Source organism: Heterocephalus glaber, unplaced genomic scaffold, assembly GCF_053883595.1.
Source record: "Heterocephalus glaber isolate CG9 unplaced genomic scaffold, H.glaber_assembly_v1.0 deba00001479, whole genome shotgun sequence".
NCBI classification, from domain to species: Eukaryota; Metazoa; Chordata; class Mammalia; order Rodentia; family Bathyergidae; genus Heterocephalus; species Heterocephalus glaber.
Genome location: NW_028258316.1, coordinates 2260511 through 2276705, shown reverse-complemented (window position 1 = coordinate 2276705; position 16195 = coordinate 2260511). Strand labels below are relative to the sequence as shown.

The 16195-nt window shown below is 49.4% G+C and overlaps 1 pseudogene across 1 annotated transcript; it reads right to left on the bottom strand.

Annotated features, from left to right (window-relative positions):
* Window positions 1–512: 512 nt before the first annotated feature.
* LOC147826028 (small nuclear ribonucleoprotein-associated protein B' pseudogene) lies at window positions 513–16137 on the bottom strand (annotated as a pseudogene). The gene is made up of 2 exons (XR_015439800.1): window positions 16000–16137; window positions 513–15331 (listed from the first exon to the last, which is right to left on the bottom strand). The product of XR_015439800.1 is annotated as a small nuclear ribonucleoprotein-associated protein B' pseudogene (transcript).
* Window positions 16138–16195: the final 58 nt, after the last annotated feature.

Genomic DNA, 16195 nt, shown 5'->3' with positions numbered 1-16195 from the left:
GAGAGGTTTATCTTGGCTCACAGCTTGTAGAGGTGTTAGTCCATAGCCAGCTGACTTCAAGGCAGGGCAGCATGCCAGAGGAACATCACAGAGAAGAAACAGTCCATGGCAGGGTAGGCAGGAAGCAAGGTGTGATCAAGGAAGGAGGAGGGAGATATATATCATTGCCAAAATCAATGTTGTGAAGATTTTGTCCTATTTTCTTCTAGGATTTTTATAGCTTCAGGTTTTCTTTTTTTTTTTTGGTACTGGGGATTGAACTTGGGACCTTGCGCTTGCAAGGCAGGTGGTGGAACCACTGAGCTACATCCCTGGCCCTATAGTTTCAGGTTTTATGCTTAGGTCTTTAATACATTTTTGCCTATGGCATAAGATGAGGTTCTGATTTCATTTATTTGCATGTGGAAATCTAATTTTCTCAGCATCATTTTTTGGGGCCCATGTTGAAAGTTCATTGGATTATATGCTTGGGCTTATTTTTGGCTTGGCATTCTGTTTCTTTGTTCTGTGTATCTCTCTCTCTCTTTTTTTTTTTTCTTTTTTGGTCCCAGGGATCAAACTCGGGTCCTTGTGCTTTCGAGCCAGGCGGTGGAACCACTGAGCTAAATCCCTGGCCCTCTGTGTATCTCTTTTAATGCTAGTACCATGCTGTTTTGATTACTATATAGTTTTTCTTTTCTTTATGGAGGCCTAACCTGGCATCTTTTCTTTTCTTTTCTTTTTGTTTTGTACTGGGGATCAAACCCAGGGTCTTATGCATGCTGGATAAATGCTCTACCACTGAGCTGCATCCCAGCCCTGTTATTTTGAGACAGGGTCTCACTAAGTTGCCCAGGCTGATCTCAAACTTATGATCATCCTGCCTCAGCCATCAAAGATGCTGGAATTACAGGCATGTACCACCATGCTTCGTGTATGGCTTATATCTAGATCTAGATGTCCCCCCATAGCCTTATGTGTTGGTATGTGGGGCTTTTCAGAGCTAGATGGGTCTAAGGTGTGTGATACTGGGTTTAAGGGTGTGTGGTACTAAAGTAGTCCACTGATTGGGATTAGCATAGTTCTGAGTGTAGATAATGGAAGCCCCACCCAGCTTTGCACCAATCAATAGTTTTATAGCCTGGATGGAATATAAAGGGAGAGAGGGAAGGCAGCTTATGGGTGCTATTGCTGCTGCTTCACTGTCTCCTGCCTGCTTGCCATGAACTGGTTCTTCTTTGTGATGCTTCTCTGGTATGCTACCTTGCCTTGGAGGTAGCTGACTATGGACTGAAACCTCTACAATCTGTGAGCTGAAGTAAACCTTTCCCCCTTTAACTGTGAGTGTTTGGTATTTTGTCTCAGCAATGAGAAAACTAACCAAGACACTTGGCACTTGCTATCACTTTATAATATAATTTGGTATCAGCTCACTTATCATGACCAAGTGAGACTTGCCCGAGATCCAAGTTTGGTTCAACATATTCAAATCTATCAATGGGATGTACCACATTAACAAAATGAAACATACAACCATACAATCATCTCAAACAATGCAGAAAAAGCTTTTCACAAAGTTCATCATTCTTTCTGGATAAAATCAGAAGCCAAGGATACTCACTGTCATTACTCATGTCCTGTGGAGTACCAAAGGCACTGGCAAGGCCACTCAGACAAGAAATAAACAGGCAGCCAAACTGGAAAGGAAGTAAGATTACCTCTGTTCCAGAAGACATGATTCTGTATGTAAGAAACCTTAGCCACGCGTAGTGGTGCACTACTGTAATCCCAGCACTCAGGAGGCTGAGGCAGGAGGATCGCCACGAGTTCAAAGGAAGCCTGAACTACATAGTGAGACCCTATGTCATACAAAACAAAACAAAACCTTGGTGATTTTAAAAAAAAACAACTGGGGCCAGGGATTTAGCTCAGTGGTTCCGGCGCCTGCCTTGCAAGCTCAAGGTTCTGAGTTCAAGCCCTGGTACCAAAAATAAATAAATAAATAAATAAAAATAAAGATAAAAAAACAACTATTAGAACTAATAAATGAATTTAGACAAAGTGCAGGATACAAAGATCAATACAAAACTCAATTGCTTTTCTCTACATCAATAATGGAGATGTCCATTACAACTCCATTACAAGAAGCATCAAAAGCAATAAAATACCTCAGAATAAATTTTACCAAGGAGATGAAAGACCTATACTCTGAAACTACAAAGCGTTGAGAGACACTTAAGAAACATAAATACAAAAAGACATCCTATGTTCATGGACTGGAAGAACGAATATTGTTAAAATGTTCACTCTACCCAAAGTGATGTACATTCAACACAGTCCTTTTATTGTTTGTTTGTTTGTTTTTAGAGATAGGGTCTTGCTATGTAGCCCAGGCTGGCCTTGGACTGTTGGTGATCCTCCTGCCTCAGCCTCCCGAGTACTGGGATTACCACCATGTCTGGTTCAGCACAATCCTTATCAAAATCCCCATGGCATTCTTCCCAGAAATACGAAAACTATCAGAAATTCATATAGAATCACAAAAGACTCAGCCCAGGCAATTTTGGGAAGGTGGAACAAACTTGGAAGCATCTCCGTCCTAATCCCAGCATGGGCTCTTCCTTGATGAGTCACCGTGAGGAAACTGGGGAATGAGGGTCTCCAGGAACTCTTCCTAGCTTTTCAGTGAAGATACAATTATTCCCCAATTAAAATCTCTTGTTTTTAAATGGGGCCACGAGCTCATCTGGCCCCGAGAGCTTCCTGTGGGACTTTCGACACTTGCAGTTGGTGGCGCTGGAAGCAGAGGCGGCTCCCATCCTCTGTTCTTTGCTGTGGCCCGCACACTGTGGACAACCCTGCTGGGCCACGGGAGGCTGCCACTTCTGCCACATTGCCCCCATCTCTCAGGGCGCCAGGGTCACCCCAACCACACTCTCCGCTCTCCGACGAAGCCCTTGCCTGGTGCCCTGCTCTCCCCTGGCCTGTGACCTCCCCCTGCTGTGTCCACCACTCTGTACGGTGGGCCAAGGTGGGGAGCCTGGGTGAGGCCCTGCCAGCTGGACACGTGCAGGGCCCACCTGCGGCCAGTGCTGGCTCTGACGGAAGCTCTGGCACCTCCTCTCCTCTCCTCTCCTCTGGCCGAGGTGGGAGGGAAGGGACAGCTCCCCTCCGCAGTACACCACCATCCACATGGCCCGCCCACATGGGCTCAGGCCTGGTCCTGCAGCCCCGGCACCTTGACTTCAAGGGACAGCACGCGGTGGCGGCAGGGAAGAGCCTGTGGTGGCCACCGTGCCCCTCACCTTTCCTCTTCCCCGCTCTGTGCCTGCACGCCGTTCTCTCTCTCTCTCTCTCTCTCTCTCTTACACACACACACACACACACACACACACACAAACACAAACACACAGTCTCCTCCCTGTACTTTAGAGAATCTTCAGCTCAGCTTCTAACCCCTCATGACCCCAAGTGCAGGGACATCGCATGGGGCTCTGATGTCTTTTCCCACGGAGTGATCTGTCAACTGTCTGAGCTGACTTAAAAGTAGCAATGTGAAGAGCTTTAGAGTTAGCCAGTGGCCGGGTGTGGTGGCATGCGCCTGTAACCCCAGTACTCAGGAGGCTGAAGCAGCAGGATTGCTGTGAATTTGAGGCCAGCTTGGGCTACATAGTGAGCTCAAGGCCTAAACCACCTAGCAAGACCCTGCCTCAGAAAGAAAGAAAAAGAAAGAAAGAAAGAAAAAGAAAAGCTAGCTGGGCACAGTGCCACACACCTGTAATCCCAGGGCTCTGTAAGGCTATGGCACGAAAATTGCAAGTTTGAGCCCAGCTTGGACAATTTAATGACCTAATGAGGTCTATCTCAAACTTTTAAAATTATTTACTGATTTTTTTTTTTGAGACAGGGTCCTGCTATGTAGTTCATGCTCTCCTTAACTCACTATGTAGTCCAGGCTGGCCTTGAACTTGTGGCCATCCTCCTGCCTCAGCCTCCCGAGTCCAGGGACGACCAGCATGTGGCACCATGCCTGGCTGTAGCTTTTTTTTTTTTTTTTTTTTTTTGGTACCAGGCATCAAACTCGGGACCTTGTGCTTGTGAGGCAGGCGGAGGAGCCACTGAGCTAAATCCACCGGATGTAGTTTTAATTTCTACTGACATGCTTATCTGGCTTGTACCAGGGTAACAGTGGCCTCTTGAAATGAACAGGAAGTGTTCTCTCTATTTTGGGGAAAGGTTGGAAAGGACTGTGATAAATTCTTGTTTAAACATCTAGTAGAATTCTCCAGTGAAGCCATCTGGTCCTGGGCTTTACTTTGTTGAAAGTTTCTATTTGTTTGTTTTTGGTTACTGCTTCAATCTCTTTATCATATCTTTTTTTCAGACTTCCTGTTTTCTCTGGAGTCATTTTGGTAGTTTGTGTGTTCCTCGACATGTGTTTACTTTCTGTCCTTTATCTAATTTGTTGGTGTCTAATTGTTCAGAGTGATCTCTTGTAATCCTTTCTGTTTCTGGGTCTCAATGGTAATCCTCTTTTTTTTTTGGTACCGGAGATTGAACTCGGGTCCTTGGTAATCCTCATTTTTATTCCTGCGTTTAGTATTGTCAGTCCTCTCTTTTTAAAGTTATTTTTTCTTGGTGAGCCTAAATAAATGCTTGACAATTTTAATTTCATTGATTCTATTTCCATCCACTCTTTACTGTATTTATCTGCTAGTTTCCTTCCTTCTGCTTGCTTGGAGTTTAGTTGATCCTTTGAGGTGGAAGGTTAAGGTATTGATTTGAGCTTTCTTTTTTCCTTTCTTTTTGTGGATATTAAGACAGGGTCTCAGGCCGGGGATTTAGCTCAGTGGTTCTGCTGCCTGCCTCGCAAGCACAAGGTCCTGAGTTCGATCCCTGGTACCAAAAAAGAAAGAAAGAAAAGAAGGAAAGGAAAGGAAAGAAAGAAAGAAAGAAAGAAAGAAAGAAAGAAAGAAAGAAAGAAAGAAAGAAAGAGGGTCTCCTGTAGCCCAAGCTAGCTTCAAACTCACTACGTAGCCCAGGCTGGTCTTGAACTTATGGTCCTCCTGCCTCAGCCTCCCAAGTGCTGGGCTTAGAAGCCTGGTGTATCTATTCTTTGTCAACGCAGGCGTTTACAGCATTTCTCCAAGCACGACTTTCAGCATACCCAGTATCTCTTGGTATATGGTCCATTTCTGCTTTTATTTCTCAAGTTTTTCCTATTTCCTGTGTGGTTTCTTCTGTGATCCACTCGTTGCTGAACAGTGCATTGTCACCATGCTTTGGGGTGCTGGAGTCTCCTTCCAGAAGTGTTTTCTAGGTTGATTCTGTCCTGAACAAAGACTTAGTCAAGACAAGCGCAAAAGCTAGCGAGGTTTTACGTTTACTAAAGGCAGGAAAAGAAACGTGCTCTGCAGGCAGGTGTGGGCCAATTAAAGTAGGGATCAAGTGTGCTGCGCAGGAAGGGGGAGGACTGCTATGAAAGATCACGGTGACCCTGAGCACAGGGGCAGCCATCATTCAAATCTCCCAGCTACAGGGGAAGGGAAGGGGGCTTACCAGAGAGCCCTGCAGGGGTCCTGGCCTCCTTCAAGCCAGTACAACATCCAAGAGACAGGAAAGAGGAAATTAAAAGCTCACCGACAGAGCCGTGAGAGAAACTGAGTCTCAGGCTGATCTGAGCTGCTCTGGGCAGCAAGGACAAAGGACTCCCAGGACGTGCAGCGTTTATTCATGACCAGTGTGGGAAGGGGGAGCTGGGCAGGCCTCGGACACCTGCTGATAACAAGGTTCGGGCAGGCAGGAGTGGAGAGTGAGGGCACAGCATGTCTGTGCTGAGGAGAACACACGGTTAATGCAGAGGGGAGAATTTAGCTGGAGTCAGTGGACCCTGACTGGGAGTGGACGTCACACAGCCAGATTATGGACCGCCAGGAAGCTTGTGCCACTGCAGACCACTGATCCTGGGCAGAGGTGTCTGCCACACCCAGCCCCCAGGCCGGCATCAGTCTAGGCTGTCCTATAAGAAACCTGCTTGAGTTTTCACAAGAGGAACTGAAGGTAGCACTCTGTGATTGACTTGAAGCTCAGGGCTTTGGGAACTGCTCTGCTCCTGTGTCCTGGGACTTTACCAGCGACAGGGCGAGCTCACTTTCCGGCCAGTTTGCCACACCCTAATCTCTAAACGCTTGGGAAGCTTCCAACTTTCTGTGCATGGCTTTAAGTTCCATTCTGGTCTAGTCAGAAGAGAGACATTGTATGATCTCCATCTTTTAAAATTAGGGAGACCTGGGCTGGGGATTTAGCTCAGTGGTTCCACCACCTGCCTCACAAGCGCAAGGACCAGAGTTCGATCCTTGGTACCAAAAAACAAAAATAGGGAGACCTAGCTGGACATCCCAGCACTCAGGAGGTTGAGGCAGGAGGATTCCTATGGGTTTGAGGCCACCCTGGAATACATAGTGAGTTAACTTCTTAGCGAGACCCTGACTCAAAATAATAATAATAATAATAATAATAATAATAATAATAATGGCCAAAAGCTTCTTCAAGTTCATGAAATGGAACTCCTCTAGTGAACATTTTATTTCAGATTTTGCTTTGCTTTGTTTTTTGCAGGGCTGGGGATTGAACTCAGGGCCTCATGCATGCATGGTGTCTTAATTGCTTTTCAAATTGCTGGGACACAATACTGAGCACTCACCAGTAACAGGGGAGAGACTTATCCTAGCTCACAGTCTGTAGAGATTTCAGTCCAGAGTCAGTTGGCTCCAAGGCAGCACAGCATGGCAAGGAGGTATGTTGGAGAAACAGCAGCTCATGGTGCTTCTCTCTGTTCTCTTATCCCCCCCAGACTGTAAGCCTATTAGATGGTGCCACCCACACCCAGGGTGGGCCTTCCCATTATCCACACCCAGAGCTATGCCAACCCTATCAGTGGGCTAATTTAGTGCCACACACCCTTAATCCATATTCACATACCCTAGGTCAGCAGGGGGAACATTTTAGAGCTTTCAGTGATAACAAACAGCAGGCTGCCCCTTGGCATGTGTGCCCTAGGTTCACCACCGCTGCCCTAGATCCAGCCACCTCCCAAAAGCCCCACCTCCGAGCAGATGAGGTTGTGGGTGGATGGCCAGATACAAGCATAACACTGGGCAAGTGCTCTACACAGAGCTGTGCCCCAGCGCTAAAATTTTCTTTTGAAGCCAGGTATAATGGCACAGGCCTTGCATCGAAGCACTTAGGATCGCCTCGAGTTCGAGGCCAGCCTGGGCTACAGTGGAAGACCCTGACTCAAAAGACAAAACAAAAATAAAAGGTGTGGCTTTAAGGACCCCTGTGATGCCAGCGCTTCAGAAGGACCAGGCAAGAGGATCACAAATTCAGAAACAGAAACCAAACAAGCAAAGTACCCAAAACTTCAAAAGGATCTGGGGATATCGCTCAGTGCAAAGGCTCTGAGTTCAGTTCCCCAGTACTGAAGAATAAAAGTGTGGGTTTACTCTGGTTCATCCCAGTTCCTGAGCCTTGGACTGAGTCCTGCAGCTCATTGCCCCATCTTCCACCTTCTGGCTAAAGTCCTTCTTCTTCCTGTGCCTTCCATCTCCCAAGCTCCTACTGGAAGGGCGATGTAACCCTCCTCTGTTTCTGAACTTGAATTTTCCAATTCTTCTATTTCCTCTCTGTTTCTCTGAGGTTTGTTCTAGCCAATGTCCTCAGATTCATCTTTCAAGAACCAAGCTGCTATTTAAACCTTCCCATAATTTAAAATTTCCATGTAGCCTGTATTTTTTTATAGAAATCTTAGGATTTTTCCCCCCTAAAATGTGCCAAAATTTGCTAGTTTTCATTTTTAAAAAATTTAAACTAGGGCCAAGGATGTAGCTCAGTGGGACTGCTCCTGCCTGGCAAGCGCAAGGTCCTGAGTTTGAACCCTGGTACCAGAAAAAAATTAAACTAGTAACACAATCTCTTTCTTTCTATCTTTCTCTTTCTTTCTTTCTTTCTTTCTTTCTTTCTTTCTTTCTTTCTTTCTTTCCTTCCTTCCTTCCTTCCTTTCTATTGCTGTATGCATTTATTATTAGCTATTATCAATGCAGAAAGAGGGGACAAAAAGCTCACAATCAATCTATACAATTTCACAAGATACACTGTGGGGGAAAACATAACTGAGATGGATCAACAGTATCCTAGGGTTTTGGTGGACGCGTTCCCAGGGGAGGCAGAGCTTAACTCCTGGTGGAGGGGTCTCATTCCTGGGGGGTGTGCCTGTTGGTGTCCCTCAAGCAGGAGGAAGCCCATGGCGGGCCCAGGGGTGGTCTCATATGGAGGAGCCATAATGCCTGGAGGTCGGGTTGCTCTGCCTCTGAGAGGGGATGGAGTCCCCCTTCCCATGGGCACTGGGCTGGGGCTCCAGCAATGCTGGCAGTTGCGGCAGGAGCAGCAGCTGCCACAGTACCCCTTCCCTGTGGGTTCATTCCCTGCTGGGATGGACCCCAACTCCTCGGATGGGCCTGCTAATCAAGCCGGAGCCTGGGGAGTCGGTACAGCAGGGGCCACACCTCAGCTAGCTCCCCTCCCAGTCCTGCAGCTCCATCAAGAGGGACCCGAGCAGTGCAGTATCTTCAGGAGGGGTTGTTCCACAGTCATGGATACCAAGTCCTTCCCAGGCAGCAAAGCCAGACCCCAGGCCTGCTTCTCTTCACGCTCTGGCTGTTCTGCATTCTTTGGCTTGATCTTCCTGAACTGTCACAATCACAGAGGGTCAAATTCCTAGGCTTGTCAAGAGACCCAGCCGTCCTACAGGACACACTGTATCTGCTTGTCAGTGTGCTGCAGCATCTTGCTGCTCTTGCTGATCCTGGTCATGATTGCTGTTCCACCAAATCCAGTGTCAATAACATTTCAGGAGCCTTAATACCCGGGGACAGCTGTAAAGGTATGAGACGGGTTCTCCTAGGGACAGCGAGAGGTATTCACAAGTTTCTCCAACAGCAGGTGGAGTCTTAAGATTCCAATACAGGGATCTCAGCTAAGAACGTGTGGCTGCTGAGAATGCCTTGGGACAACTGACACTCGCGGTCGCCCGAGGAGGCCGTCCTCCACGCTTCACTTGGGTTCTCTTCTGGCATGGGCTGCTCTGTGCTTCTTCTCAGGTGTAAGCGATCCCTGGCTCGCTGTATCGCGCTGCTGCCCACTCCTCACTGCTCAGTGCCAGGCATTGCCCGTCTCCGGCTCTGCCTATCTTTCTTTTTTTGACAAATAAAATCATACATATGTACAGTGTAAACATACTTTCAGATACACATACATTACAAACCGCATACTGGGCCAGGGATTTAGCTCAGTGGTTCTGCCGCCTGCCTTGAAAGCCCAAGGACTTTAGTTCGATCCCCAGTACCAAAAAAAAAAAAAACACAAACCGAATACTGCAAGTCAACCTATTAACATATCCATCGCCCACATACAGCAATTCTTTTTTTTTGTTGTTTTTGGTACCGGGGGATTGAACTCAGGTCCTTGCACTTGCACAGCAGGTGGCAAAACCACTGAGCTAAATCCCCAGCCCAGCAATTCTTAATTTTATCTACTTAGAAACATTTTATTGGTACAAGGAAGAAAACTACTCTTTTTTTTTTTAAACAGGGTCTCACTATGTAGCCCAGGCTGGCCTCACACTCGTGCAATCCTCCTGCCTCAGCCTCCCGAGTGCTGGGGTTACAGGTGTGAGCTATCACACCTGGCCTAAAAACAAAAAAAAGCCTTAATTAGAAAGAGAAAACGGTGAGGGACTTGAGCCTGCGGCCCTGAGGAAGGTCAGGCCCGACTTCAATGTGAGCGAGAGAGACAGGAGAGGCCCGGCTTGGGCAGCGGGGCTGTGGGTGAAGGGCTGGGACTGGGCCCCAGATGCATCTTTGAAAATGAAAGATCAGCAACGCCCCGCATGCTGCTGTGGAGTGGACATCCTTTCACCTCCCTAGGCTCGTGGTGACATCAAGCTCTTAGTGATACCATTAACAGCGTTTCCAGCCCTTACCTCCCTTACACCCACTTCCCCCCCTTTCTCCGGTCCTCTTGTCTTATAATAACCTCCCTCTGCCTTTGTGCCATCTCTCCTAGATCCCACACATTAGCAAAAACGTGTCATACTTGTCTCAGTCACCTTATTTCATGGTCATCTCCAGTTCTATCTAATTTCCTACAGAGACAACTAGATTCCTCTTCGCCACTACGTAATACTTCATTGTGTATATAAACCACCCATCTGTTGATGGGGTCTGAAGCCAGTTCTCCAACAAACCCTGGTGTGCCGCTGGTCCTACAGCGTGCTGACGTTAATTCTTTCAGTTATACACCGAAGAGTAGGGTAGCCAGGTCATATGGTAGTCCTATTTTTAGTTTTTTGCAGAACCTCCCTACTGATTTCCATGGTAATGGTGTAATTTACATTCCCACTAGCGGTGTACAAGTGGCCCCCATCCTTAGCGGCATTTGTTGTTTTTTGAATTCTTTTTTTTTTTAAATATCCTCCCAGTGAAACTTTTTATTTTTTTATTTTTTGGTACCGGGGATGATCGAACTTGGGACCTTGGGCTTGCGAGGCAGGCGGCAGAACAGAACCACTGAGCTAAATCCCCAGCTGAACATTTTTCATACAATTCTTGTTTTGTAATTCTATTCTATTTTATTGTTATTATTATTATTATTATTATTTTGGTACCGGGGATTGAACTCAGGCCCTTGCACTTGCGCAGCAGGTGGCAAAACCACTGAGCTAAATCCCTGGCCTTTATTTTATTTTTTGAGACAGGTTCTTGCCATGCAGTTCACAGTGGACTTGAACTTGGCTGGTCTTGAACTTGTGGCAATCTTCCTGCCTCAGCTTCCCAAATGCTGGGATCACAGATGTGCACTATGGTGCCCAGCTACAATGTAATTTAAAATCAGGTATCGTGAGGCCTCAGTCTTGCTCTTTTTGCTTGGGATTGGTTTTAGGAGTTTTTTTCTAGTTTTGTGAAAAATGTTATTCACATTTTGCTGAGCATTGCACTGAACCTGTATGTAGCCTTTGTAATATAGTTATTTTAATAATTTTAATTCTGCCAGGCATTGTAGCACACAACTGAAATTCCAGCATTCTGGTAGGCTGAGGCAGGAGGACCAAATATTTAAGCCTGGGCATGCTAGCAACATAGCGAGACCCTGTCTCAAAATAAACGACAAGGGGGCCAGGGATTTAACTCGGTGGTTTCGCCACCTGCTGCACAAGTGCAAGGACCCGAGTTTGATCCCCGATACCAAAAAAAATAAGACAGGGGCTGGAGACATAGCTCAGTGCAAAGGTTCTGGGTCCAGTTCCCAGTACTGCTGAAAATTAACCCACTGAAACATTAATTCCCTCACCCATGAACATGGCCCCTTCCCTCTCCTGGTATCTTCTTCAGTCACTTTCTTCAGTAATCTTTGTGATTTTCACTGCCTTGGTTGGGTGGGCCCCCAGGGTTTGTTTTTTGAAGCTATTGTTAATGGAATTATTTTCTCAATTTCCTTGTCAGCAAATTTATTATTGGTGAATAGAAAAGCTATTAATTTAATGTAGATTTTGTATCCTGCTTAATCCTCTTTTTGGAATCCAATTATTTGCTGGGCGTGATGGCGAAGGCCTGTACTCCCAGCACTTGGGAGGCTGAGGTAGGAGGATCTCTATGAGTTTGAGGCCAGTCTAGGGGAGTTCAAAGCCAGCCTGAACTACATAGCGAGACCCTGTCTCAAATGAACCAAAATACCCCAGTAATTTCTGTTATGTCTTCAACTCTTGTAGAGACATTTATCTTACTGTCTTGGGGGCCCTGCTCTGTCGGGCAAGGCCCCAGTGTTAGAGTCACCTGTGCAGAGTTGCGAAAGCATCCCTGGAGATCCAAGGGCCAGAGCTCTTCCCAGACCACATCATGACGACTCATTAAAACAAATGCAATTTCTGTTACCTAGCAACACCTGCTAGCTGCAGAAAAAAAAGGAAAGTACTAATGATTGAGAAGAAAAATAAAGGGCCAGGTACAACTCAGTGGTAGAGGGATTGCCTAGCATGTGGGAGGCCCTGGGTTCAACCCCTTGTGGTACCAAAAAATTAAACGTGGCACACACCCATAATCCCACCACTTGGGAATGGGAGGCTGAAGCAGGAGGATCGACACAAATTCTAGGCCAGCCTGGATTACAAAGCAAGACCCTGTCTCAAAAAAAAAAAAAGAAAGAAAGAAAGTAGAGAAAATTAAAAAAACATACAAATTAATTAATAAAAATGACTCTCAATGTTATTACAGGTCTTTAGCTGCCCTGACCACACCAGCCTGGCCCTCCCTTGCTCTGCTGCTTGGTTTTTCTCGGTAGCACTGGGTATCTGCAGCCACGCTGTGCCCAGCATTTGTTCATGGCTGTCAGTCCATCGACTGAGGCTCCGCCCTGTTCCCAGGATGCACAGGCCCACTGAGGCCCCGGCCTGGACCAGTGGGTAGACACTGTCTCCCTTCCTCCTCCGGTCAGCCATAGTGAGACCTTGTCTCAAAAAAAACACCAAGAAAAATATTCTTTGAAAGTACCCAGCGCCAGGCACACAGCAAGCAGCAGTAAATTATATAACTAGAAACTTCTGCTCTACATGCCCTCCAGAATCTCCTACAGGTCGGGGTTTGCTCAGAAACTCATTATTTATTGCTATAGTATCATGATTTGCAGGGATTGGATTTAGGGCCTTGTGCATGCTAGGCAAAGGCCATACCACTGAGCTACATCTCCACCCTGAAACGATTATTTTTACAAAACCTGCAGAGAGCCGATCAGTACCTGGGGCAAGACTCACGCTAACTGAACTTTCAGGAAACTGATGTACAAACAAAGGCTCCGCACTGTGATGCTCTGTGGCTGCAGGGGCTGGCATGTGGAGGAGGTGGCGGCAGCAGAGGCTCTGGGCCCACTGCTGGCTGGAGCGAAGCCTCCAGGGCCTCCTGGTTGAGTGGGAGGCAGGCTGGCTACAGGGAGGCCCGCAGGTGGAGGCTGGGAGAGAGGAAGAGACATTCATCTGTTTTCCAGCTCTTTCTTCTGTTTTGACATCTTGCTATGTAGCTCAGGGTGGTCTTGAACTCACTTTGTAGCCCAAGGTGGCCTTGAACTCACAGCAATCTTCCTGCCTCAGCCTCCTGAGTGCTGGGATAACTGGGATACGCAACCACGCCTGGCTCGTTTTCCAGCTCTTGAGCACCTAGAAGGCTGAGAGTTTTGTTCTCGGGGCTCTGTCCCATCAGAGGGGAGACAGCCAGGACTCAGGTTGGGTCAAGACCTCCTCCTGCCACTGCCTGGCCCGGGAGCAGTGCAGTCCCCTCCCAGAGCTGGAGGACCAGGCTCTGCCCGAGGGGGCCCAACTTCAGCGGGAGGGGACCCCTGAGACCTGAAGCCTGAGACAGGAGAGCCTGGTGCAGTGGCGGAGAGCAGCCAGGGCCACCCTAGTCCCTTCCCCGGCCGCACCAGCCTGCGGGCAGGCAGCTGAGTTTCTGGCCCCTCCCTTTGATGTGGCTTCCTGGGCACTCCGCTGGCCTTGGAAAGGACCAGGGGCTGAGCCATCTGGCCAAGTGCGAGTGGACAGTGAGGGAAGAGTCAGCGGGCCCCAGGGAGGCCAGGTTCTGGCCCTCATTCTGGGGACCACTGCGGATCCATGGCCAGCCCACAGGCACTGGTGGCTGTGCACTCCTGGTCCAGGCCGACTGTAAAAGCGGCTCCTTTTGGCCTTGTGAGGAGTGAGAGGCAGCCGGTCCTGGTGGCCAGAGTGTCCGGGAGGATGTGGCCCAGGTGGCAGGGACAGAAGCCGGGCCTTCCTTGGGGAGCGGCATCAGGGCTTGGATGGGACACTGGTTCCAAGGACTCTGCCCCAGGCCCTCCTGCCACACTGCCCTTCTGCTCTGCCAGTGAGGGCCCAAGGTCTCCCAGCCCCAGCCCAGCAGAGACAGCAAGGAGGGGCTAGGAGGCTTTGACCAGGGAAAGTGACCCAAGGGCTGGGGTCTCGGGTCTCAGCTTCCCTCCATGTCGGCTCTGGGCCTGGGCAAGTCCTGGGCCTCAGTTTCCTCCCCTGAAAGCCTGGCACAGAACAGCTGCTCCTGGAAGTGAGAGGTGAAGCTGCTCTTGGTGCTGGCAGTCACCAAAATAAAGCCGGGGCCGGCGTTTGTGGGAACGCCCCTCACACACAAGGGAAGCAGCAGGTTCAGGGGGCAAGGAGGAAAAACTCACTTGCGTGCTTGTGTTTTTGGCACTGGGGTTGGAAACCAGAGTCTCTGTCACTGAGCTACATCCCCAGCCGTTTTTATTCTTTTTTGGGGGAGTGGGAGTACCGGGGATCAAACTCAGGACCTTGCGCTTGCCAGGCAGGTGGCGGCACCACTGAGCTAAATCCCCGGCCCCCGTCCTTTTTATTCTTTATTTTGAGACAGGTTCCCAATAGGTCACTAAATCTCCCAGGCTGGGCTTGACCATTGGATTCTCCTGCCTCCGTCTCCCAGAGTGCTGGGATTACAGGTGTGCATCATCATGCTGTTTGTTTTGTTTTTGGGATTTTCCTTGGGGTTTACAACATCTACCCAGCTCAAATCACAGCTGGATAAAAACTGACTTCCGGGGTCCAATTGGACCCCTTCCACCAAGAGCACCCTCCGGCCGCCCCAGCTGGGTCCTCTCCTGTCTCTCTCCTATTTGCCGGCCAACCTGATCTTCTTCAGGGCCTCAGGCTGAAGTCCCTCACCATTTTCTCTTTCTTGCCAATGAAAACTTTTTCCTGTAAACTTGTGCTTTGGTTTTATTTCATGTTATCATCGAAAGCAAGGACCCTCGCCAGCGGGAGACTGCTTTGGGAATCAGAACTGCTACAGCCCAGCTACGCGGACCCCCAAACGACGGAGTGATCACAAGGATGAACGCCGTGGACTGGTTCCCCTCTCTCCACCACCAAGAGTCATTACAAGGACGGCTCTGAGATGGAGAAACTGGGTGTGACTTGGAGCCTGGGTGTCCAGTGGGCCAGAGCGAGGGAGCCTTTCCCAGCGGTCTAGGAGGAGTGAGGACCCAGTCTTCCTCTCCTGGGGAGGACTCTTCCGGCCCCGCCCACCCACTCTTGGGCTGGAGGCCTTGGACAACTCGATCCAGCTGAAGCAGTGGACATTGGAAGGAAGAGCATAAGTCCTTAGTACTAGTGAACTGCGATCCCGACAACCTGTTGGAAGCTGTGCTAAAAACAGGACCTTCCCTTCGTCCGCGGTGTCCTGTGTTCTTTTCCGGGGAGCAGTCCATTCTTGGTATGAAAAAACCCCTTGGCCAAAAACACAGGAAAAAAAAAAGGAAAAAAAAGAAAAGCAAAAATTCTAACGAAGGCACTGGTGATCTAGTCAAGAATCTATACAATTTTACCGCTTTCTCAGGATCCACCACACGGACACTTTATCTTGTAATACTGGATTGCATTGCACGTCTCGCTCAAATTATATTTTAAAAGTGCCTTATGTACACCCTCGAGTAATCGGCCCCTAGAACGAGACCTGAACTGTGTCCGCGTACTGAGCCTTCCAAAGCACAGAAAAGGGGACAGGGCTCCTCGTTTTCACCTCGGTGGCCCCGTGCGGAAGGTCCGGATGGGGGCTTATCCCTCTTTTCACTGGGGCCAGATGGGGAAACTGAGGCTCGAGGTCGGGAAGGCCTGCGAGCATGGCCAGGTCACCCCGCGCCCCGACCAGCTGCGGGGACTCGACCCGCTCTCTCCAGCGACCGCCTCCAGGCGGGGCCGAGCGCCGCTCCTCCCGGAGGCCCCGCCCACCTCCCCGCCCCGCGCGCCCCCGCCAGCCTCATTAGGCGCGCAGTTTGTTTACAAACACGGGGTCCCGCAGGTGCGCGCGCGGCCCGGGTTCGAGGGCGGCCTCTGCAGGCTCCGAGGGGCTCTATCCGCGCCCTTCCCCCGCCTCCGAGGGACGCCCGGAAACTCACCCAGGGCGCACGTCTCCGGCGCGCGGCGAGGGCCGCCCCCGGGTCACCGCATTGTCGCCCGGGCAGGTGGGCGGGCACCGAACTCCGCCCCCGCGCGCCCCGCAGGCCTGGCCCGCTCGCGGCCGGGTCGGGCGGGGGCGCGCGGGGCAGGGCGGGGCGGGCGCGCGCGGGGCCGGGACGTGTAGTCCCCGCGCCT